Raw genomic sequence first — 26,175 nt, 5'->3', positions numbered from 1 at the left:
GTGGCGAGATAAATGGCTCGGTGAGCCTCACGTTTCTAGTTCTCGGGTTTCTTGCTTTGTGATGGTCGGACTAGGGTGCAGCTGCCTTAGCTAGTTCCCTGCTTCAGCTGGCAAGGCTCATTTCCTGCACGACATCCCTGAGGAGAAGCCACATGGACTTACTCTGAAGCAGCCCTGGGTACTGGAGAAACAAATCATCAGATAGAGAGTTGGTGTTTGTTTGACCTCTCCCTCGAGGTAGTTTTTCTTCTTTGACTAGCCAGAGGTCAAATAAAGCCACACTGTTTATTAGGTTGTTTTCTGGAAAGAATATGGGAAGTATGAATATAGAAAACTTGTAAGCCCACTTGGTTTCAGCCATTAAAATTGGATCTTTAGATGGGTTTAGGCCATGCTTGCAAAGAAAGTTTTGAAAAAATATGCCCCACCCAGTGCTTTGGAGTACTCAGTGGTTTTTGTCAGAAGTTGGAAAAAAGCTGGAACCATGAAAAAAAACTCATCTTTATATAAAACTCTCTCTTATACGTCTGAGTTTCTGCGGATTTGTTTCCCTAGTTTACCCAGCCTAACACAGTCACCCAATTTTTTAAAAGCAAACACAAGAGGACATTTACAGTTTACTGGCTTCTCATTGGAGTGCAGTGGGTAAGTGCTCAGCTGGCAACCATGACTCCACCAACCACTCCACAGAAGGAAGATGGGACCGTTTCCTTGTGTAAAGATCACAGCCTTGGAAACCCTATGGAGCAGTTACTTTGTCCTACAAACAAACATACATTCAAACTCACTGACATCAAGTCAATGCGGATTCATAGCAATCTCCTGTGTGTTTCCGAGACTGTAACTGTTTTCCAGTGTAAAAAGCCCAGCCTTTCTCCCATGGAGCTGCTGGTGGTTTTGAATAGCCGACAAGCAAATCAGAACCCAGCAAGTAACCACTACACCACCAAGACTCTTCCTGTTCTACAGGAAGAATCAACTCAATGGCAATGGGTTTGGTTTTGAGATTACTTGCCCACTTCCACCACAGCATCTTTCAAAGTCACTGTCAAGGCTAATAATGAAAATATTAAATATTCACCCTATGAGTTTAGCACCTAACATCAATGTAAACTACAACTCCATTGTATAAACCAGGACCAAAGATTTAGAAAGGAGCATATAAGTTAAGCCTTTCATGACCTATGAGACCTGCCAAACTTTCAGGCTCTCAGGTTTCCTAGGAAGCTTCTGTCCTAATTGTAGTACATGCAGCTGCCTAATGGGAACCTTTGTAAGTGTGTGAATGTGAAGAAGGAGCCTCACCCTACCAATCCTACCATTGTATTCCGCTTGAGACAGTTGTGACCCACATAATTGGTATCAAAATCCATATTACTTCAAGATAGATTTCCCCGCCTTGATTTCAGCATGACTTTCATTATAGGAAACATACAGGATCAACAAGGTATTTAAAGTAGAAAATAGTACAATCGTGAAGGGTTAAAATGAAGAATTGGACTAAGAGGCAATCTAACAAAGACTGACATGAAAACAATGTTCAGAGGAAAGAGGCCCACAAGGATGCTCAGAAGAGGATCGAGAAACTCAAGCAGCAGTGGTAATATCCAAGCACTGAACAACAATGATCATAAAGGAGTTATTGCTTGTGTGTGTGTCTGGTGACTGTATGTATTTGCGTATATGTATATGTAGGGTATTTTGAGATGGAAAGAGATGCTCAGTATCAGTTGCTGCAAACTTGTTAACTAAGACAAGAACCCAGAAGTGTTTAACAACCATTAGACCCTGGACCACCCTGGAGAGAACAGCATTGGTAGTACACAGAGGTTTCCAGACAGATTCTGGGGCTGCGGAATGGCTGAGAGGTATAGAAGTAGACAATGAATATATATAATTTTTTTTTTGTTCCATAGCTCCTTTTACTGCCCAAATGACATCACGTGGCTTGCTTGGGAGTCCAGTCAAATGAAAGCAAACAGACTCACATCTGGGAAAACCAACACTGACAGGGGCAAACCCAATGCTGTGAAAAGGGGAAACAAAATCACATGTCAGTTCCAGGACCACAGCCCTAGAGCCTCTCTCAGGGGCGTGGCGCGGCGGCGGCGGTGGCTATGCTGCCTCAAGTTCAGAAACAAGCTGGACTATTTCAAGGTGACTGAATTTTCCTGCTGTGGAATCGTAGAAGTCTTGCAATCTCCCGGGTTTGTTGTCAAGGTCGTCGTACTCCGATGCCTGTAGAATCGTCTCACACAGGTCCAGCTGCTTCACATACTTCGCTTCTGCGCTGGACTGGGTTTCGTGCTCCTTTTCCCGCCTATGTTTTTCTTCTTTGGGGACCTTATCTGCTGGTGCTATGTCCCCCACGATGCATCCTGCCATATCGTGAACCAGGGCGAGGCGTACACATCGGTCTTTGTTAAGCTGGCCATCTTTGGTCACCAGAGCCATGACTGCCATCCTGTACATGTGATCAGACACACTCTCTGGCTTCTCTACATGTCTGCACACTCAGCCGGTCCTTGGGTCCCTCTCTGAGCCCTGGTGAAACAATGGGTTAAGTGTTGGGCTGCTAGTCACAAGGTCAGCAGTTTGAATCCAGCCACTCCCAGGGAGAAACAGAGGCTGTCTGCTCCTGGAAACACTTGAGCTGCCCCACCAGCCGCAGGAAGTGCAGCAGGTCCCGGCCCCGCAGGCTGAGGCGATGGCGGAGGAGACCGAGGCCAGCGCGCCACCCGAATATATACAATTAATTGCATTACATATCTATGAATTTATATTTATTTACAGCATGATTGAGCCATATCTCTTTCTCCCTACTAGATTCTAAGCCAAGGATAGTGATCATATTTTAGCCCATCGTTATATCCCCAGCACTTAGTATAATGCCAGGCAAGTAGGAGACTGAATAATTTCTGACTTCTAATAGAGCTACAGGACAGAGTTGAACTGCCCCAGTAGGGTTTCCAAGACTGTAACCTTTACTGTCACAGATGCCACACTTTTCTGCTGCAGAGCAGCTAATGGGTTCGGACTGCCAACCTTTTGGTCAGCAGACGAATGCCTAACAGTGCTGCTGAGTGACTGCAGAAGAAGGAATAGAGCTGTGAAGACTCTATGTTGGGTGTGCATATCCTCCAAGCCCCAGTGTTTTTCCTGGCTCCATATGCATGCGAAGACTGAGCAATGAGTAAAGAAGAATTGAATCATTTGAATTGTGGCATTGGCAAAGAATTTTGAAAGTACCATGAAATCTGTCTTGGAGAAGGTACAGCCAGAATGTTCCTTAGATGCTAAGAGGGTAAGATTTCATCTCAAGTACTCTTGGTGTTAACAAAAGTGACCAGTCCCAGGATGAGGACATCATGCTTGGTAGAGTAGAGGAGCCATGAAAAAGAGGAAGACCCTCCCTGAGAGGGGTTGACCCAGGGGGCGCCAAAGTAACACTGCATCACAACGATGGGCTCCAACATAAAACTGTGCAGAATAATGCAAGGCCGGGCAATGTTTCCCTCTGCTGTGCACATGGGTCCTATGAGTCATAGCCTACTTGATAGCACCGAACAACAGCAATCCTAGGGGAGCAGATCACCGGGTCTTTTTTCCTACAGGGTGGGTACAAATAATCCAGTTCATAACCGTTACATCAACAGGGATAATTAGAGTCTACCACCACCACCACCCACTGCGATGGAGTGTGTTCTGACCTATAGCAATCCCATATGGGATTTCTGAGGCTGTAAATCCTTACAGAAGCAGATGATTTCCCCTTTCTTCTGCAGAGTGGCTGGAGGATTTGAACCACCAACCTTGGAGTTATCAGTCTAATTCCCAACAGTGCCACCAGGGCTTCTATTAGAGATTACAAAAGGACTGACATAACAAATTTGCAATTATTATTGAGTATTACTTAGAGTATGATGCTATATTTTTCTGCAAGCCATGCTACAAAAAGTGGATTGTGGATGGTGTAGCTAGAACTTGGGGCTCCTTCGAGATCTCAAGTTGCCAGTGCATACAATGCATGAGCTTGAGACTGCTGGCTTCTATTACCTGGCATTGCTTGAGTTCTGTATCCCATCTGGGACTGCTTCACTAAGCTCCTGAGCCACTGTTGCTGACCCACACTGCTGCTTGCTGTCTGCGGCCAGACTCTGCCTGCCTTGCCCAAGGGAGGATTCTACTGTCTGCTTCCTTAACCGTGGACCTGGCAGCTCACATGAGTTGAAGGACTTCCAGTATATTAACTGTTCCATTAAAGTGAGTTAAACTGAGTCCTTTTTACTGATGTGTAGACTAATTGGCTGTTTTATTCCTTCTCACTGTATAAACCTATCTATCTATCTATCTATCTATCTATCTATCTATCTATCTATCTATCTATCTAATCATGCGTATCCTGGTTTTGTTTCTCTGGAGAACCCTGCCTAACACACTTACTTTGACTTTCAAAGGTTTTTTATTGATAATACATCATCAATGTAGAACTGTAAACAGTAAATGGACATTATACTATATTTTGAGTGAAATCTTTGGTAGCGCTGGTAGGGACAAGCATGCTACAGTGCTGCTATTTTTGGTTGGCATGACAGAAGTAATATTGTCTTGCACTTACTCATAGAATGCTTTTGCATCTTCCAAGAGTTTTTCCATCCTTAAGTCATACTTATCATGCTAGTTTCAGATTCTTCACTATGTTCCGATCACTTTGGAATAGAATGGGTAAGGGAAAACACACATACACACACACACACACACACACACACACACACACGGGATAAGTTCCTCCTTGTTGATCATAGTGAGATACAAATACATTTGATTTAATCACTGATTGATCAATTGATTTTTTAAAAAATTATTTCATTTCACCAGAGTCTGTACCCGTAGACAAATACCCCCCAGACTAGCAGGTAAAAATATAGGGAAAGTGAAGAACAGGACAGCCAACCCAATATGCTCCCCCTTTCTTCTCTCTATAACCAAGCTCCAGTTTGGAAAGCAAATAACTTCAGGTAAAGATAAATTCTAATTGTAAGGAAGTGTAAAAGGCAGAAAACAGCAACAATGAAGAGCAATACGTTAGAGGAAAAAGAAAAGTTTAAGGCAAATCTCTAAGAGGAAAAACAATCAAGGAGGTTTAAAGTCCTCAGAGATCTGTGGGTCTCTTTGAAATGAAGACAGAAACTTTGCATGTAATGTTAAATTTGACTTATAATTAGAAGAAATATTTTCCAAAGAAATTCCAGCTACATTTGTAATAAGTGCTCTAAATAAATCTTTCCTTCAGGTTGGCTGATGTAATCAACCATTGCTGTATTTTTCTAACTATACTAAATTTTAAAGCTAGAGCCAAGCTAGGGTAGTCATAGAAAGAATAAACCAAGAATTGGATTAGTTTAATCCTTTGGATTTTCAGGAATAATTTTAACTAATATCCAAATGCTTTAAAACAAAAATAGTGGTTTCCCTTATTTTGTCCCAGTCTGAAGGGTCTTGTTTCTAGAGATGGCAAAGAGTCACAGCTGTCTTTAATGGGCATTTCTGCACGCCCCTAAAGGATTACATGTGTGTGTTGTTTTATAGTTTACCAAGGACGAGCTCATCCATTATCTTACTTGATCTGCACAATAACACTAAAATTTAAAAAAAGGCAAATGCTACATCCTTTAAACAAAAGAAAGAAAGAAACTGATTTGAAAACTAAACTAAAGCTCAGAGAAGATCTCAGGCTATCGAAAAGTCACACAGCTACTAGCACTGCTGCAGGGGAGATTCTACCGTGTGCTGCCCAAACCCTTTTCTCCTTGTTTGGGCAAAGGTTTGGAACCTGTGGCTCCCTGGCAAAATGCAGCCTGCCACCTGTTTGTTTGACTTTTTGTTTTGGTAAATAAAGTTTTATACCAACACAGCCTAACTGAATTTACATGTTGTATATGACAGTTTTTGCCCTGTAGTGACCCAGGTGAGTAATTGTAATGCAAACTGTATATCCCACTAAATCTAAAATATGTGCTATCTGAAACTTTACAAATCAAGTTTGCTGACAGCTATCTCTGACCTAGAACTATACTGCCTTTCTTTAAACCCTCACTTTTGCTCCTTCCTCCGCTGAGACATCTTATCCCTCCTTTGAGGCTGAATTTAGTGAACCTTCTAGAGGATTCCAAGGCTTTAAGAAATTCCCAATGAAGTGCAAAGTGTCCCAGAGCAGAGACCCATGGTAATACAGCATGTCTAGGGGGAAAATGAATGATATATTCTGATTACATTAAGTCATTGTGTATCCTAATAATACAAAGAAAGACATGATCAAAGTGGATGTCTGAAGACACTCTGAGACCTGCACAGAACAAATGATGATATAAAGGAGTGGAACAGCCAATTTTTAAAACCAACTTGAGAAGATACAGTCGAATATAATGAAATGTGCAAAAACCTAGAGATAGAAAACAAAGAAGAACATTCTCAGCGTATCTGAAAGTGAAATCAAGAAATAAGCCAAGCCTCCATTTGCAATATTGAAGGATTCTATGGGGAAAATATTAAACAATGCAGGAAGCATCAAAAGAAGATGGAAAAGAATACATGAGCCACTGAACTAAAAAGAACTAATCCGCATCCAATAATTTAGAGAAGTAGCATGTTAGTAAGAACCAAGAGGACCAACAGAAGAAGTTCAAGGTGCACTGAAAGCATACACCAGAAACAAGGGCCCAGGAACTGCTTAAATACCAGTTGAAATGTTTCAAAAAACTGATGAAATACTGGAAGCACTCACTCGTCTATGCCAAAAAACTTGGAAGAGAGGTATTTGGTCAACTGACTGGAAGAGATGCATATTTGTATCTATTCCAAAGAAAGGTAGATCTCAAAGAATGTGATAATTATAGAACAGCATCATTAATATCACATACAAGTAAAATATTGCCAAAGATCACCTAACAATGGTTGCAGCAGTACATTGACAGGGACCTGCCAAAAGTTCAGGGCAGATTCAAAGGGGACATGGAACACAGGATAATTGCTCATGTCAGAAGGATCTTAGCTGAAAGAAGAGAATACCAGACATATGTTTACTTGTATTTTATCGACTATGCTAAGACATTTGATTGTGCAATCATAATGGATTATGGATAGCCCTGAGAAGAATGGGAACCACAGAACACTACATTGTGCTCATGTGGAAACTAGACCTGGACCAAGAGGCAGTTGTGTAAATACTGTATGACATAAAATCAGGAAAGGTGTGTGTCAAGGTTGTAGCATCTCACCATACTTATTCAAGTCTGTATATTATGCATATTAAGAAAACCATCAGAGTAACTGAATTATATGAAGAATGCAGGATCAGGATTAGAGCAAAACTTATCAACAAACTTTGATATTCACATGACATAACTTTGCTTGCTGAAAGTGAGAAGAACGTGATGCAATTGAAGATGAAGGTCAAGGATTGTGGTCTTCAGTATGGATTACAACTCAGTGTAAAGAAAACAAAAATTCTCACAACTGAACCAGTAGTTAACATTATATAAACAGAGAAAAGATTGACGTTGTCAAGAATTTCATCTTACAGAGATTCATAATGGTCTGCTCCTGGAAGAAGCCGTTCAAAAGATCAAAAGATGAGTTGCATTAGGTAACTCTGCTGCACAAGACCCCTTTAGAGTATTGAAAAGCAAGGATGTTACTTTGAGGACTAAGGTGATCTTGACCCAAGCCATGGTATTTTCAGTTGCTTCATATGCATGGAAAAATTGGACATTGAATAAGGAAGACCAAACAAGAACTGAAGCATTTGAATTGTGGTGCTGGAGAAGAATATTGGAAGTACCAAGGACTGCCTAAAGAACAAAAAAATCTGTCTTGGAAGATGTACAGCCAGACTATTTCTTACAGGCAAGGATGGAGAGATTTCAGCTCATGTATATTAAACGTGTTGTCAGGAGGGACCCATCTCTGGAGAAGGACATCGTACGTTGGTAAAGTAGAAGGGTAGTCAAAATGAGGAAGCCCTGCCACACGATAGGTTGACACAGTGGCCGCATCAATGGACTCAAACATAAAAACAATTGTGAGGATGGCGCCAGGGCTGGGCAGTGTTTCCTTCTGTTGAACATAATGTCGCTTTGAGTCAGAACCAAGTCAACACTTAACAACAACAATAATGCAATTATCCGAAGCATGTCTTTTCATTGTACATTCAGGACTGTGTCCCATACAATAAAACACTTGAGTTGATGCCAACCGGGGCAACTGCTGGTGCTGCAAAGTAACTGCTTGAAAGGATTTTCAGTGGTCTGACCTTTAGGAGAGAAAGATGAGGTTTTCTCTTCCTGTAAAGACTTTAGTCTCTGAAACCTGCAGGAGTAGTTCTGCCTAGTTCTAGAGGGTCATTATGAGTCAGAATTAACTTGATGGCAGTGAGTTTAAACTCACTGAGTTTAAGGTCTCAAAGCAAGACCTTTTGGAAGCAAATTGCCAGACATTTCTTCCAAGCTACCTCTGAGTGGGTTCAAACTCTCAACCTTTCTGTTAGTAGCAGTTAACTATTTATACTACTCATAATCTCCATTCCCCTAATAGAACTGGTCAGAGTAGCTTAAAATGAAAAAGAATACGTCAGCCAATATTCTAACCCAGAGTTGAAGATGACACCACACTTCCTCCCACTTATAATTTCAGAGCTGGAGGGGCACAAGTGGGTTTCCTTTCATGCATAGGCTGACAGTTGGCAGGAGTTGACAGAAGAGGAAGGCGGAAAAGATCCTGAAGTCCCCTTGAAGATCTAAGAGAGGCAGGGGTATGCCAATTAGCAGTGCTACCAAGGAGCCTTGGTAGGGCTGTGGGTTATTTATTCGACTGATAAGTGTGACATCAGCAGTTCAAATCCACCAGCTGCTCCCAGATGTAAAGATGGGGCTGTGTACTGCTGTACAAATTTTCATTCTCAGAAACCCTACCTGGGGTCCCTATGAGTCAGAATGGACAATGGCAGGGGACTTGGTTTGCTCTGAGTACCACGGGCTCAGGAGTGCAGAGTAAGGAAGCGTGCCAGGGATTTTGCGATCTGGGACTCTGAGAGGTGCCTGAAGGATGAGGAAGCATTTTCTACCTTTAAGTAGGTTAAAGGGTCAACTCCCATCCTTAATCACGCAGTCAAATAAGCGGTGTTACTGATAAATGCAAATATAGAGGAAGCGGTAGTTCAGGCGTGGCATTATCCCCTTCCTTGCAGGTGGTCCTGGTTGAATTCTCAGTCGATGTACTTCAGGCACAAGCATCACCTGTCTGTTAGCGGAGACTTATGTATTGTTATTACACTGAAAAGTTGCCAGGGAAGCTTCCAAATGGACTAGAAAAGACCTGTAGATCTATTTCTGAGGTCAACCAATGAAAACACTGTGGATCATGTCACTGAAATGTACATGTGAAAAATATTCAATTGGCAAGTGTTCTGAGATATGTATACACACACACACACACACACACACACACATACACACAAACATACGATGAGGGGGTACCCCCCCCAAAAAAACCAGGATTATTTATTCAAAGTTATGTATTTAAATTTTTTACAGAACAACCTTATCACCTTCAAAGTACTCTCCATTACACTTAATATATTTGTCAAATCTGCAATTCCATTATTGGAAACACGTTTCAGACGCATCTGCTTGGATGGCTGACAGCACCTCTCTCGATTTTTCTTCTTCACCTCTTCTATGTCATCTAATCACCTTGTGAGATACAGCCTCTCATCATTTATTCTGTATGTCCTGCAAAAGAGCCCTGGTGGTGTCATGATTACATGTTGGGCTGCAATCAGAAAGCCACTTGTTTGTCACACTAACAGAGACTTATCTCAAACATCTTTCCACTTAAAAAGATGAGTTGTTGGGTTTGTTGTTGTTTTAAACATATCCAAGCCTTTCTTCTTTGTGTCCGAAAAGATTGGCAGGAGGTGGGGGGGGGTGTGTGTGAAAGGGGAAGGCAGAGATAATTACGAAAAAATGAAAATAAAAACATTTGATCTGGGGCATGATACAATTAAGACAAAAGGAACATTTTTCTTGATGTCTTGGCATCTTGCAGCGATTGCTCACACAGTGGATCTCAGAACTCTGTTCAGCGGTTCTGTTGTCTCTAGCTTTCACCCTCGGTGCATACGGACGTCCTGAGAAATACGGTCTGTTCTAAAGTTTCATTATGTGTCCCGTACAGGTGTTTACTTTTAAGGCAATTACAGTAACTAGAAATGAGGTGACAATATGCTATTTTCACCTGCCCCTCCTTCCCCTTATTTTGGTAGCACCAGTGTAGGTCACTCTCCCCTCACTGGAAAATTTTCCATCCTGTTTTCCAGCTTATTATTTTTATATATTTGCCAGGTTGCTTCCAGGCCATGCAGCACCAGTGAAAGGTCTATGAACCATTCAGTAAGTGGTTCCTGCTCGAATAAATTACCTAGCTTTCATGAACAGCCATGCAGAAGCAAAGCAGGCAGGAAAATAATGGATATATTTGTACCGTGCCACTCTCCCCAGCCATAAGCTTTTCACAGCCATACAATTTCCCCACAAGGACAAAAACAAGATTGCACTGTCATTAGAATAGGTAATCATTAGATTTATCTTTGATATAATTTGTAGCATCTTAAACTATTCTATGTAGCCTCATTACTGCCAGGAGTCCTCTTTAACTGAGATGATAGGTAAATAAAGTAGAAATTACACACCAACAAGAGCCTGGAGTACGTTGCTTTACTGTATGTCTGAGAGTTCTCTTCAGCAAACCTAATCTGCACAGCAGTTACCATTCTTTCTACCTCAATGAGCATCTCCTAATTGCTGTGTTATTGCTTCTGAAGAAAATATATTATTAAAGTCCACAACTCATGACTTGTTGCACATCTACCCGTGAAAAAACTTTCATTTCATCAGCTTTTAATCGGTTTCAAATGGGATGATCAGCTGAGGGGTTTTTTCCCTCCCACCGCTCCTGAATATCTGTTCATTACCATTTCCTAATGCCAATGTACCCTTCTAACAGTCAAGATGCATTCATAACTTATTCAGAGACCTGAAAATTTTATTAAACCAAGTCTATTTAATTCTCTATGAATCGGCTCAAGATGATTTGGGTGGCTTTTTGTAATGAACAACAATTCGAAACTCCAAGGAATCCCAAACTCCTTTTAGTTGTTAATGTTTTCTGCTCTGCTGTTGGTCTGCTGCCAGATAATGATCCACAGAGCATTAACATTTTGTATTAATATTATCTTACAAATGCAATATCGCTGAGTGGAGGATGAGGTTTCCATAGGCTCTGTTCACGGGTTAGACATTGCATGTGATACTTGAGGCTGGCCTCTTGAACTCTGGGCCAAGGAGTTAAAGTCTCAAGATCTGTGTTTTCTACCTCTCCTATTGGATAATGGTGATAGTTAGGGTTATTGTACTAACTTGGCCAAAAGGAACATGTGAAATTAATCAGGTGGCAGTTTGATTGGAGGGCAAAGAGATAAATGGCTCTGCCAGGCCTGCCCCCTCCTCTCTTTTGTTCTCTGCTTCAGCTAGTTCTCTGCTTCAACCTGTGTGCTATACCACCTGTGGGCCAAGTCAACCCGTGGATCATGGATCGTGTCACTAGAGCTTCTGGCTCCTTCAAGACCTGCTTCACCACACTGCTGGTGCATACATCACTTGACCTTGAGGCTGGTGGATCCTGTTGCCTTACATTGCTCGAGTTTGATATCGCATCTGTGCCTGCTAGGCTAAGCTCCCGAGCGACTGATTGTTGCTGACCCACACTGCTGCTGGCTACCTGCAGGCAGTCTTTGCCTTCGTTGTCCAAGGGAGGACGCTGCTGTCTGCTTCCTTGACCTCGGACCCTGCAGCCCACAGGAGTCCAAGGACTTCCAGTATATTAACTGTTCCATGGCAGTGAGTTGAACTGAGCCCTCTGTACTGACACTTATGTCTACATAACAGTGTCCTGTTTTTGATGCTCTAGAGAATCCTGCATAAAACACAGTAACTAGGAGGAGGTAAAATCTCACCAGATGGCTTTCAGTCTAGGTGAAATTAAAATTAAAACAACCTTCTTATCTCTAGATGAATATAGGAATGGTAATAAATTTAGAAAATAGAATGGATCTCATACTTCAATAACCAAATTAATTCATCCTTACTGGTTGAGAATGATCAGAATCAAAGGTCAAACTAATCTTAAGTATCCATCAACAAAATTGACAAATACCATGTATTCCTTCTGTAATGGTAAATTAATATATTATTGCTTGTTTGTTTCAGGAATTCAGAAGTATGAGGAATAACAGTCAAAAATATCTCCCTAAATACTTGATTTTGATGAGTATTTGAATTGTTTTCTAGGACTCTACAAGCTATGTGGTTTAGGACACAGATAAGATGAAGATATTCACAAACATTGAAAAATAAAAGCTACCAAAGTTCTCTACTTTGGGAAGGACATACATGGGTTGGTAAACATTAGGCTGGCATCCATGTAGCCAGTTGTAGTAGCTAAACCAGCCAATACAATTATCCAAGTGAGTGACCCAATCTCATCCCAAAGACCTAAGAGGATGAATAATCCGTCCTGTTGTCCTTGAGATCCCAGGTCAGCGTGATTTGAGAATGGTCGATGGGCTCCTCTGCCCACCCATGAAGCCTGTTCCTGTCAAAGACCTAGCAACCCTGAAGCACAATGTCAGCATTGCCTTATCAAAAAAAAGTACTTTTTTCTTTTTTTAAATGACACTAGACTATTGAGAAGGAAGATCACCCCAGGCCTCAAGTGAAAACAAAAAACCCTTCAGTATTTCCTTCACTGACCTTTGTTTTAGTGTTTTGCCTTCAGCTTTTTCCAAATGTCACCACAATAAAAAATAAATAAAATAGGTTTAAGCTGTAGGAACTCTGTCTCTAAATTTTCCATTAAAGAAACATTGAAGACATTGTCTACATCAGTAGAATGCATGGTTGCAAGGATACATTAATAATTATTAACAATTGGGAAAAAGTTGGAAACAAAAAATATGGTCATCATTGTGATAGAAATGAAGCTGCTGATTACATGACAGAATTTTGCAAGATTACTTCTTCATCACAAATATTTTTTTCAACAACACAAAAGGTGACTATACATGTGGACTTCTCCAGATGGAAAACACAGAAATCAAATTGATTATGTCTATGGGAAAAGGCCAGAGAGAAGCTCAATATCAGTAGCTAAAACCAGACCAGGGACTGACTGTGATATAAAACATCAATTGCTCTTGTGTAAGCTTAGCATAAAGCTGAAGAAATTTAAAATAATTCCACAAGAGCCAAAAAAATCAACCTTGAGTCCACCCCACCAGAATTTTGAGAACATCTCAAGAACAGATTTGAGGCGCGGAACACTAGTGATCGATTTGATGAGCTGTGGGGGGACATCAAGGACGTCATTCATGAAGAAAGCAAAAAGTCATTCAAGAGACAGGAAAGAAGCAAAGCTCAGCACGGATGTCAGAAGAGGCTCTGAAACTTGCTCTGAATCATAGAGTAGCTAAGACACAGGGAAGAAATGATGAATCCAGGAGCTTAACAGACAATTTAAAGGGCAGCTCAAGAAGACAAAGTAAAACATTACAGTGAAATGTGCACAATCCTAGAGTTAGAAGAACAAAAGTAGAACGCACTCACCGTATCTTAAACTGAAAGAACTAAAGGACATATTCAACCATCGAGTTGCACTACTGAGTCTGTGGGTAAGATACTGAACGATGCAGGAAGCATCAAAAGAAGATGGAAAGAATACACAGAGTCACTATCCCAAATGAACATTCCACCATTTCAGGAAGTAGCATATACGCAAGAACCAGTAATAAGAATTCCAAGCTTCATTGAACGCATTAGCCAAAAATAAGGAATGCCAGAAATCGATGGAATGCCAATTGAAATGTTTCAACAAGCTGATGAAGGACTCACTTGTCTATGCCAGGAAATTCGGAAGGTAGGCACCTGGCTACCTTTGTAACAATTCCATATGTGTATCAATTACGAAGAAAGATGATCAAACAGAATGCTCAAATTATGGAATAATATCATTAATATTACAAATACAATTTTGCTGAAGATCATCCAACAATGGTTGCAGCAGTACATTGACAAGAAGCTGCCAGAAGTTCAGGTCAGTTTCAGAAGAGGATGTGGAACAAGGGATCTCATTGCTGGTCTCAGATGGATTTTAGCTGAAAACAGAGAATGCCAGAAAAATGTCTATTTGTGTTTTACTGACTATCTAAGGCATTTGAGTGTGCTGACAATAACAAATTACTATGAGCCTGAAGAAGAATGGGAGTCTCAGAACACTGCATGGTGGAGCCTGTTCAGGGAAAGGGCAGTTGTGCTAACAGGACAAGGGCAGACTGTGCGGGTTAAAACCAGGAAAAGGGCATGTCAGGGTTACATCCTCTGATCATAGTTATTCATTCTGTATGCTGAGCAAATCATCAGAGAACATGGATTATATGAAGAACGTTTAGTGATCAGGGATGGTTATTAACAACGTTTATATGCAGATAACACAACTTTGCTTGCTGAAAATGAAGAAGATGGTGCACTTGCTGATGAAAATCAAAACTTTCCAACCTTTAGAAGGAATTATAACTCAAAATAAGAAAATGAAAATACTCACTACTGACCCAATAAGTGACATCATGATAAACAGAGGGAAGATTGAAGTTGTCAAAGGATTTCATCTTGCTGAGATCCACAAACCAATGCTCATGAAGCAGCAGTCAAGAGGTCAAAAGATGTGTTGCATTTGAGTAAATCTCCTACACCCGACCTCTTTCAAGTGTTGAAAAGCAAGGTGGTTACTTTGAAGACTGCTGGGTACCTGACCCAATCCATGGTATTCTCATTGGCCTCATGTGCGTCTGAATGTTGGCCACTGCATAAGGAAAACTGAAGAAGACTCAGAGCATTTGAGTTCTGGTGCTAGCAAAGAAACTTTTCTTTACCATGGACCGCTCAAAGAACAAACAAATCTGTCTTGGAAGAAGTACAACCAGAATGCTCCTTAGCAGCATGAGGGGCAAGATCAAGTATGAGAGCATGTTGTCTGGGGAGACCAACCCTAGGGAAGGACACCATGCTTGGTACTGTAGAGTGGGGAGCAAAGGGGAAGCCCTTCAACAAGATGGGTGGATGCAGTGGCTGCACGGATGGGTTCAAACATGAGAATACTTGTGAAGTGGGCAGGTGACCTAGAGGGTTTTTGCTCTGCTGTACATGGGTTGCTATGAGTGGGGACCCACCTGAAGGTGCTTCACAACAACAATGACCAAATAGATGTATTGAGCCCTATTATGTTTCAGACATTACTGTAAGTACTGGATATTTTTAAAGTGACCAGAGCAGAATATATACTGCTGTCTCTTTTGGGTGCTTTTCAGAAAGAGACAAATAAGTGTATTATAGAGTATGAAGCTAATACATCAAACGGTTAAAGCGATAGAGAATAATATAGAAAGACTTCCCAGGTTGCTATCTTGAATGTGGAGAGAAGGAGCCGCAAAGGTGGCATCTTAATGCAGGTCTGCAAGGGATTAGGAATGATCCAAAAAGTGTTTGCAGGAAGAGAGTTTTGAGTAGCTAAAAAGCTCAAAAGCCCTAAAGTGGAGTATATCTGATATGTTCTAGGAAATAGCATAATATATATTACTATTTCGTATCAAGGGGGGTTGCAATTCTAAATTCCTTTGAAGGTTAAGCCCTCACCTCTCACCACTTTTCATCTCCCCCGAGGCTTGGTTCAGTCCTAAGTGGAGGGTGGAAGGAGAGACCAGAATGATACTGTGGGTACTTGTGAAAAGGCCTATTCTTCATCAGCAGCCCACAGAATCTTTGTGAGGAGATCCCTAGAATCAGCCTAACAGCAAGTGCTCAGGTATTATTAATAAATGCATGCTGGTCAGGACACTTCTTTTTTATTTCTTTGCAGATCCATGAGTCTACATTACTCCAGTTCTACCTTATAGCTCCCCTATAGATGGATGAACTTGGAACCAACTTTAGAGAACGATGCAGTGTTTGATAAAAGCCAGAAAGCATGCTGGCATACATTTACATTGGGTGAAATACCAATTCCATTTAGCTACAGTATGAAATGCTTCTTTTATTTGCATGGGAGATCAACCAGATGAAGCATAATAACTTCTTTCAGAAGTTCATTGCTAGTCCCATACTAGCTTCTCCCAGCAGGCATGGCTGGCAGCTCTTCTTGCAGTAAGTGCAAAGTCATAGTCTGTCAAAGCATCAAGCGCTAATGAAATAAACAAAAACTTTCGTTACCTGAGGCAGGTGCCAAAGCCTACTACTCTAAGTGCCCCCACTGGACACAATTTAGACTTGCTTTCAAATGCTAAAAACAAATAGGTTCTCCTAAGTGCAATTAAAACTAAGCCTCATTGAATCTATTGCTACTAATGGAGTTATTTTGATTCTAAGGCTCTTAAGAGTTCCTGAGAATATCACGTAATTTGGAAATCATTGTTTGATGCTAATATGTGATGGAAAATGTCAAAAAAAAACCTTCATAAACTTCCTAGACTTTTTAATAATTTTGAATTAATACTGAGTTTTTCTCCAAAGACCAAAATAGTTACCAAGTTATTATGATGCTTAATTGCTTAAACTATTAAATATACTGTTTTAATGAGATGTATTTCCGTATTAAAAATAATTTACAGCTCCTCCTATTCCATAGCTCCCTTCCCCAACCTCGAATAAGAGTTTAATTCCCAACCATACCACTTATTTTGCTGTTTCTTTTCACTTAAGAGTTATATTAAAGATATTTTTTCATTGTATTATTCAGGTCAATCTGAAAAGGTCAAGTGTCCACAAACACTTTCAATTCTTACCATCCAAACTATATACTTTGGGACAAACGAAGCTTCTATGATGTGATTAAAAATTGTTGCTGGTTGGTTCTGACTCATAGTAACCCTATGTAAGCCAGAGCAAAACACAACCCTACTGGGTCCTTCACCATCCTCATCATAGTTCTTGTGTCTGAGCCCCTTGTTGTAGCCACTGGGTCAGTGCATCTTGTCCCGGGTCTTCCTCTTTTTTGATGCTCTTCCACTTTACCAAACATGAGGTCCATTCCCAGGAACGAGTCTCTCCTTATAACATGTCCACAATACATAAGAAGTCTCACCACTCTTGCCCTGAGGAGCATTCTGGATGTACTTCTTCCAAGACAGATCTGTGTGTTCTTCCTGCAGCCCATGGTATTTTCAATAGGCTTCACCAGCACTGTAATTCACATGCATCGATTGCTCTTCTGTCTTCCTTATTCAATGTTCCACTCTCAAATGTATATGAGGCAACGGAAATGCCCTTGTTTGGGTCAGACCCACCTTAGTCTTCAAAGTAATATCCCTGCTTTTTAACACTTGAAAGAGATCTAGTGCTAAATAATTTACTTGATGGAGTGCTTTATAGACTCTCTTGACTGCTGCTTCCATGAACACTGACTGTAGATCCAAGCAAGATGAAATCCTTGACAACTTCAATCTGTTCTCCATTTATCACGATGTTACCTATTGGTCCAGTTGTATTGGTCCAGGATTTGGGTTCTCGTTATGTTGAGTTGTAATCCAGAGTGAAGGCTGTCACCCTTGATCTTCATCAACAAATATTGCAAGTCCTTCTCGCTTTCAGCAAGCAAGGTTGTATCATCTCCATAAAGCTTCCTCCAATCCTGATGCCACATTCTTCTTTTTATAATCCAGCCTCTCTGAAGATTTGCTCAGCTGACCACCTTGAATGTGTGTTGAGAAGATGCAACCCTGATGCGCACCTTTCTTGAGTTTAGACCATGAAGTCTGCTCTCCCTCTGTCGCACCACCGCCTCTTGCTTCATCTGCAGGCTCCACAGAAGCACCAGGAAGCATTCTCTCATTCCTACTCTTCCCAGGGCTACCCATAGCCTTTTATGGTTCACACAACCGAATGCCTTTGCCTAATCAATGAGATACAGGGACATATCTTTCTAGTATTCTCCCTGCCTTCAGCCAAGACCATCTCACATTAGCCATGATGTCTCTTGTCTCATGTCCTCTTCTGAATCCAGCCTGGATTTCGGGAAGCTCCCTGTCAAGGTACTGCTGGAACCATTGTTAGATAATCTTCAGCAAAGTTTTACTAACTTTATGTAATATCAGGGACATTTTTTATAGTTTGAGCATTCCATTAAATCATCTTTCTTCGGAATGAATACAAATATAGATCTCTTTTTGCCAGTTGACCAAGTATCTGTCTTCCAAATTTCTTGGCATAGATGAGTGAGTGCTTCCAATACTTCATCAGCTTGTGGAAACCTTTCTATTGGTATTCTATCAACTCTCGGAGCCATGTTTTTGGCTAATGCTTACAGGGAAGCTTGGATTTCCTCTCTAAATATCATTGGTTCTTGATCAAAAGCTAACTCTTTAATGTCAACTAGTTCTTTTTAGTGCAGTGACCCTTTGTTTTGTTTCTAAACTTTTTTTTGGTGCTTGCTGTATTGTTCAAATATTTTACCCATAAAATCTTTTAACATTAACACTCAAGGCCTGATTTTTTTTCTTTAGCTTCAGAAATTCTTATTGTGTTTTTTTTTCTACCTCTGTCTTTTCAAATTTCATTGTACCACTTTGTCTTCTGAAGCTGCCCTTTGAAAAAATTTTATCAGCTCTTTTACTTCATTATTTTTGCCATTTGTGTAATCTATTCTAGGGTTAATAACAAACTTCAGACTTAAGAGCAAGTTTCACTAGCAATAAAAGTGAGTGTTATTAATCCATATGCAGGATGAAAGGTTTAAACCAGATTGTCCCCCCAAAAGCCAGGAAATACAGTCACCCTACATACAGAACTGTTTTCAGGCCAAAAAATAATGAGAGGAATTTGCATATTCAGAAATATTCTTAACAAATGTTACTAACAATATATAAAGTAAGGCAATTAATATGCATCGTAGGTCCACATAAAGGTCCATGACTAGCTCCACATAACTTGGAGTATTACTAACCTAGCAATGTTTAGTCAGCAGAGGAGAGTCTAGAATGTGAAATTATGTCTGTTTTCTTAGGGCAAAAGAGGAGAAGAAAATCAGAAACTGAAGAGCCTCAAGTCACTATGCCCCGGAGTCTAAAGGACGGTATTCAGACCGATTGTCAGAGACAACGGTCCACTAAAACAGGAGAGAAGCGTCACTTCTTCCTCTCTCCCTAACACACAAGACTTTAGGGTGTTTTCCATAGCGCTCAAGGCCCTGGGCGTACCCCCTTGTCTCCTGCCTATGCCTGTCTTTGATGGTGCTCTCATCAGTCTTGTCTTTTGACCCTGCTCCTCATTGTCCCTTAGGCTGCCAAAGCCTACGCAGTTGTCACAACCATCTCTCTCGAGCTCAGATATGGTAAACATCATTGCTCCCACGCTTATGGTAGACCACCACCCCACCGCTACAGTAGAATATACATGATAATGGTTCTCTACATGCACCACTTAACTAATGATTGTTAATTGTTAGCATAAGATAAATAAAGTTCATGATCCCTGATTTTAAACCCTGGTCCAAACTGGTATAATGGTAGCCAACATCAGTTGTCCATGCCACCTAGTGGTCGAGATTGGAAATTACAATTGGGTGCCAGCGTGTCTATTCGGTCTCATAAACAAGTCCACAGGGAGCAGAACTTCGCATAGGGTTTTCTTGGCTGTAACCTTTAAAGCGGCAGAGCCCCAGCTTTTTCACCCAGAGAAGCACGCGGAAGGTTCAAACTACCTACCTTTCAGTGACCAGCCAAGCACTTAACCATTGCGTCACAAGGGCGCTTTGTGTCATTACAATGGAGCATAATTTCATTAAATTACCAGTTAAAAGGCACACGGGTTATGTTCAGTCTTCTTAAATATTATAAACAACTTTTCAATGACTACATTACTAAACTAGAAAAGAACATGAGCTGTACAAGATCAATTAGACAAGCCCTTTTTACACAGCCAACACAAAGCCCTACATGGAGTGGGTGCTTATTAAGGAGTTAGTAAGATTTGGTAAGAACTTTTCCCCCCATAATTATGCTTCCAACAAATCATTAATGTACAGGAGTAAATTAACTTTTTGAGGGATGAGGGAAAATTAACTTTTTGAGAAGTTAGAAAATACACAGAAAAGAACCCACATTAGAGGTGGACCTTAAAGGATAATTACAAATTTAATGAAATGGTAAAATGTGGAAGCAAGCATTCCAGAGAGAAAGACAGCGGGGACGAAAACTAAAGCTACGGATGGAGGGGAAAGAGAGTCAGTGAGAATCATGTAAATCCAGAAAAGGAAGCATCTAAGGCTGGTTTTGAATGATTTTAGAGGCAGGCAAAGAAATTTGGACTTAATCTAACAAAACATGAAAGGGTGAGAGGATGGAGTTCCCTCGGATATTGCAATTATTTTTTAAGCATTTATCCTTCGGATTAAATAGACAAGCGTGTGAAAAAATATTGTTTAGGAATATTTATAACAAGATTTAGTATAATATTTAAAATTCTGAAAAATACAAATGGTTTCTAAAGGGATAAACTAAAGTGAATGATAGCTCATCCATAAAATGTAACCAATAAAAATGATGATAAAAATCTTTATTTATTAGATGGAAAAATATTCACACCATATTAAAAGGAAAAAGAAGGTTACAAAATATGCAGAGCATGATCTCATTCTTATTTCATTCTGTTTAGTTTTGTTTTAGGTGATATATGCATAGAAAAAAGTCTGAAAGAATTTATAACAAAATACTAGCAATGATTATTTCTGGATGGTGTAATTATGGAGGTTTAGTTGTTATATATCGGCATCATCTCGGCTTTTTTGTTTTGTTTTCCAATGTTCATGCATTGTTTTTATAATCAGGAATATAATTATATTTTTAAAAGAAATAAAGTTTTATGGTAAGTTTAATTACTTAATCTTCCTCTTTGTTTCTGCATCTCAGACTCCTGCCTTAGTTTAAGACATAAGTATCTAGATCTATCTTTGTGGTCATCTTCACTCTGGCTAGGAACACTTGATCTCAATTTTCTTAAATGGAAAATGGCTAAACACTGTTGCAAGATGCTTGGCGAGAAAATAGTGTTCAAAATGCTGACGGATCATCGTGATTAGGGAGTCACAGGTCCAACTGAAGCCTGCTACAAATTTTGAATGAAGCAAAGTATCTACGAAGAGCCACGGGCCTTATAAGACCAAGAAAGAATGCAAAAGGGAGTCCAAGGGATGGCATAATCCAGCAGGTTGTGAAATAAAACGTCACAAGTCAATGGTTTTATAAAATTCCAAATGTTGTACACTGCCATCAGAAAATGAGGAGATTGATTTGTCAGAAAACTTTGAACATCAGCTCCACGGAAATGAATGAGCAAATTCACGCTGTACATTGGGTCTCTCCTGGCTCTCAGAGCTCGCCCACGAAGAAGAGCTGAGAGAGCTCGGGGGTCCAGCTGAGGTCCACGTACGTTGCGAATGGATCAGACAGAGCTAGCGTTTGCACCCTAAAGACAGAGCTCTGAATGGTGAGCTGAGAAAAATGAACATTGATAATTCTCCCACAGAATGAAGTCGAAAAGAAAGCATGATAATTAGGAGATTCTGACTTTCATTTTAATCATTCTAAAATGACTATTATTTTTGTTTTTAAATTTTATTGGGAGTGCTTACAGATGTTGTAACTATTAATAAGCATAATTGTATAATTGCTGCCGCCATCAGTTTAAAAAACATTTTCTTTCTTGAATTCATTGGTATCAGCTCTCCTTTATCCCCTCCATCCCCTCACCCTACTTCCCAGGAGCCCTTGTTGTTGTGTTATATATTATTATTGTTATTATTGTTTGCCGTGTCTTACACTATCCAATATATCCATTCACCTATAATTCTGTTGTTTGTTCTCCTTGAGTGGGATTATATATTCATCAGTACTGTCAGCTTCCCCTTTCCCCCTCTCCTACCTCACCCCTCCTGTACACTCAGGGAACCAGTATTCCCATTACTATTTCTGGAGGGCTATCTAGCTTGGCTTTCATGGATCCAATGATCTTAATTGTACAAATGAGCATACTTATGTCTAACAGGATTAATGAGGTAAAACAAGAGGCATAATAGTGAGGGAAGGAATTATTAAAGAAATAGAGGATAATTATGTGTTTCATCAGTGTTATATCACACCCTGGACTTAACTTTCTTTCTGTGTGACCCTTCTGTGAGGGACTGTCCAGTTGTCTTGAAGGTGGACTTTGGATTTCCACTTTGCCCACACTCCTTCACGTCTATTTGGTTGCTTGTTTTTTGAACTTCTGATATCTATTCCTATTAACACCTCATGATCACTCAGGCTGGTGTGCTTCTTCCATGTGGGCCTTGTTGCTTCCTTGCTAGATGGCCGCTTGTTTGACCATAAGCCTTTAAGACCCAAGACACTGTATCTTTTAATAGCCAAGCACCATCTGCTTTCTTCACCACATTTTTTACACACTCATTTTGTCTTTAGCAATCATATTAATAGGGTGAATATCATACAGGGCCAAATTATTAGAACAAACCACTCTTGTACTGAGGTAAGATTTTAGTAGAGGCCCAAAGTCTATCTGCTTCCTTGTACTTACATATAAATATATATTTACGTGTTCAAATAAACCTATCTTTATATAGTTACACATATACATATCTAATTTATGCCTATATATAATTTTTACTTTATTCTTCCTCTTTTTCTTTTCTCCTGCCCCACTATCATGGTCACCTATTGTTCACCTCTCAATAATTCCTCTTGGGTATGTTTCAATCGATCAGACATGACCAGGAATGCTACTCCCTCCTCCCCACCTATTTTATTTCCCTTGTTCCCCTGTCCCTGTACCTTGTGGGCTCACTGCTCCCCTGGCCCCACCTCCTCTCCTTCCATACTGCATGGTCCTGTCACTGTCTCCCTGGGCTTGCTTATCCTGCCTATCTTAAATAAACACCCAAAAGAAAAGAAAAGACCATATAAATAGTGTCTAGTTGTTATCCGGAGCACTAATCCACCCATGGGAGGGTATTGTTTATGTCTCCACAGGGAGAGAGTAGACCTCATTATAGTGTGCCAGTCCTTGAGGGTGACATTCCTGCACAGAGCAGCTTGCTAACAGAGAGGACTGCAGGGCCAGCCCCAGCTCGAGACATGATGTTCCCTCCCTCAATGACCACGCTACAGAGGGCAGCACTGAAGCTACAGCCCAGAGAGAAGGGGTGTGCAACAGACCAGCAATGGGAGCAACGCCATGAAGTCCCTGAGGAATCCTGATTGTAGACTTCTGACCAGGGGGCAGCGCTGGACACCTCATCTGAACTGACTAGGGGTTACTCATAAGAGGGTCACACTGCGCGTCTCTGACTGCAGGAAGAGCAACGGGGACTTGGTGGAGGCGTGCCTCTCAGCCACAAATGCTGAGGATGAAAAGAGTGTGAGTGCTGTTGGGCCAGTGGGTCCTGGGATATGGATCCCTGAGAGAAATGGGAACCGGACTGATGGATTATAACAAGTCCTTCTTTCTCTTTAACAGAGAGATACTCAACTACGCTGGGCCAACATTCATTTCATTATTAATTCTCCCCTCATTGCCAGTTAATTCTGACACATAGCAACCTACACCACAGTGTAGAATTGCACTTGTAGGTTGATAAGACCTTCGGGAGTAGAAACTATTATTAACACGAACATTTATTCCATAAAGAGGCATTTATGTAACAATCCACTATTGTATCCTCAGTGATGAAAATAGTCTTGAGAACATAGAAATTTCGAGAAATGCTTATGAGTGCTTACCCATGTTTATGTAACTTGTTGATAAATTTTAGATGGAAATATAATAAACATAATAATATAAAGGTAATCAGAGAACTCACAGATAATGAGTTCTCATGAAATCTAGTGAACTCTTGATAATAAAGACATGAGCTTTGAGTAATTGAGAAGTCTTTTATCTTTAAAGCTACAGAGTAGGGTGTCCACCCTTTTGAAGAAGTCTGTGATATAGTGCAGAAGGGACATAGAGCCCTGGTGCCATAGTGGTTACCCATTCAGCTGCTAATCACAAGGCCAACAGCTCAAAATCCTCAGCTGCTCTCCAGGAGAAAGATGATGCTTTCTACTCCTATGAAGAGTTACAGTCTCAAAAGCTATAAGGGCAATGCTACCCTGTCGTTCAGGGTCACTATGAGTCTGAATCCACGCGATGGCAATGAGTTTGTTTTTTTTGTGTGGTTTGGGACTTGGAATTGTTTAAATATTGGGTCACCACCTAACGCTGTGGACTAAAATTAATTATTTGATTCTCTCTGAAAATCCATCCTCATTTGAAATATGAGAGCAATCATCATATCTGCCTTACTGTGAATCTCTTGACAGTCAAACTAATATTTATGTATGAGTTGGAGGTGATTTTGGTGTTTGCTGAGTTGGAGTGAGTCCTCAACTCAGGATGAACCCACGAAAAATGGAGAGAAACATTGCCCGGTCCTGTACTCTGCCCCATGGGCTGCCGATGAGACGGCTGCAGCTGTGCAGTCCGCAGCAGCTGACTGCATTGCAGAAGCAGGCTGCAAGGTTTTTCTTCTAAACCCATCTGGAGGCGCCACTGAAATCTGAGCAGCATTATCGTTAATACATACATCTCCACCAACAGATAGACAGCAGGCAGCAGCTCATGAGGAAGGGTTTTTTTATTCTTTTAAAAAATGTTAATAATTTTATTGACATATAATTCACATACCATACAATTCAATGGTTTAAACATATTACAAAGAGTTGTTCAATCATCACCACAATAAGTTTCAGAACATTTTCTTCATTCTTGTACTCGTTATTAGTAGCTTCCCATTTCCCCCAACCTCCCCTGCCATAACCCTGAGAAGCCATTAATCCAATTACCTATCCTGGATTTCATATACAGAAAAACAGAGCAAACATATTCCACAACAACAATGTCAAAGAAAGCAGAAAATAATAAAAACTAGAATAGATTTTAAATGGGTCAAAAGAGAAAAATATTATAAGGTTTTAAATTTTAGCTATGTTTTCATTTGTCAGTTTTCCAATGCACGTTGTCGGATGGCCAGGCTATTCATATCCCTGAGGAATGGGCAAAGGGGATGCTCCTGAGGCTTAAAACACGTGAGGACTGTGCAATTGGATCTGTGGCTTCCACTGTAATCCGTGTTGTTAGGTGCAGCTGAGGTGAGTCTAACTGTCATGAGCCCATCTGCAACAGAAGGACCCGGCTGGGTCCTGTGCCATCCTCACAATCACTGCTATGCGTGAGCCTATTGTTTCAGCCGCTGCGTCAATCCTTCTAGTGAGGATCTTCCTCATCTTCGTCTCTCCTCTACTTTAGCAAGCATGATGTTCTCCTCCTTGGCCGTGTCATCCATACCATACCCTTCTACACAACCAGTGCTCAGAATTTTAACTCTAATATGGCTCCCTCTTCCTATCTTAGATTTTTTTTTTTTCACAATCCTTGGATCACATAGGCTGGTGGGCTTCTTCTGTGTAGACTTAGCTGAAACCTCACTTAGAAGTTTTAAGACAAGTTTTTAGACCCCAGGTGCCATTGTTTCTGATAGCTGGACACCATCTTATTTCTTCACCACCCTATGCTATAGCACCCATGATGTTGTTTTTAGCGTTGCCATTGGGTTGGCTCTGGATCATAGCAATCCTATGTACAACAGAACAAAACACCACCCAGTCCCACATCATCTTCACAATTGGTCTTATGTGTAAGCCCATTTTTGCAGCCATTGCATGCTTCATCTTTTGTGTGTGTGAGTGTGTGTTATTGTTTGAAGTGAACCTGTATGTTGCAAGATTCCAAGTCCATTTCGGTTTCATTTTCCTCCTTTTTTCTTGAAGCCGCTCAGACCACTGTTTAGGTTTGAAGGCTCATGCCTCTATCTTGTCAAGAGCCTTCCTCCTTTGCACTGCCCTTCCACTTTACCAAACAAAAGGTTTCTCTCCAAGAACTGATCTTTTCTGATAATATGTCCAAAGTACATGGAATGAAGTTG

The 26,175-nt window shown here is 40.6% G+C and overlaps 1 pseudogene; it reads right to left on the bottom strand.

The window, feature by feature from the left end:
- Window positions 1–2,115: 2,115 nt before the first annotated feature.
- Window positions 2,116–24,761, bottom strand: LOC101664615 (annotated as a pseudogene).
- Window positions 24,762–26,175: the final 1,414 nt, after the last annotated feature.

The sequence above is a fragment of the Echinops telfairi genome, unplaced genomic scaffold, assembly GCF_000313985.2.
Source record: "Echinops telfairi isolate 266 unplaced genomic scaffold, ASM31398v2 ScPeMD7_443;HRSCAF=831, whole genome shotgun sequence".
In the NCBI taxonomy this organism is placed as follows: domain Eukaryota; kingdom Metazoa; phylum Chordata; class Mammalia; order Afrosoricida; family Tenrecidae; genus Echinops; species Echinops telfairi.
Note: the sequence above shows the minus strand (reverse complement) of the source record. Positions and strands in the feature narration are given on the sequence as shown.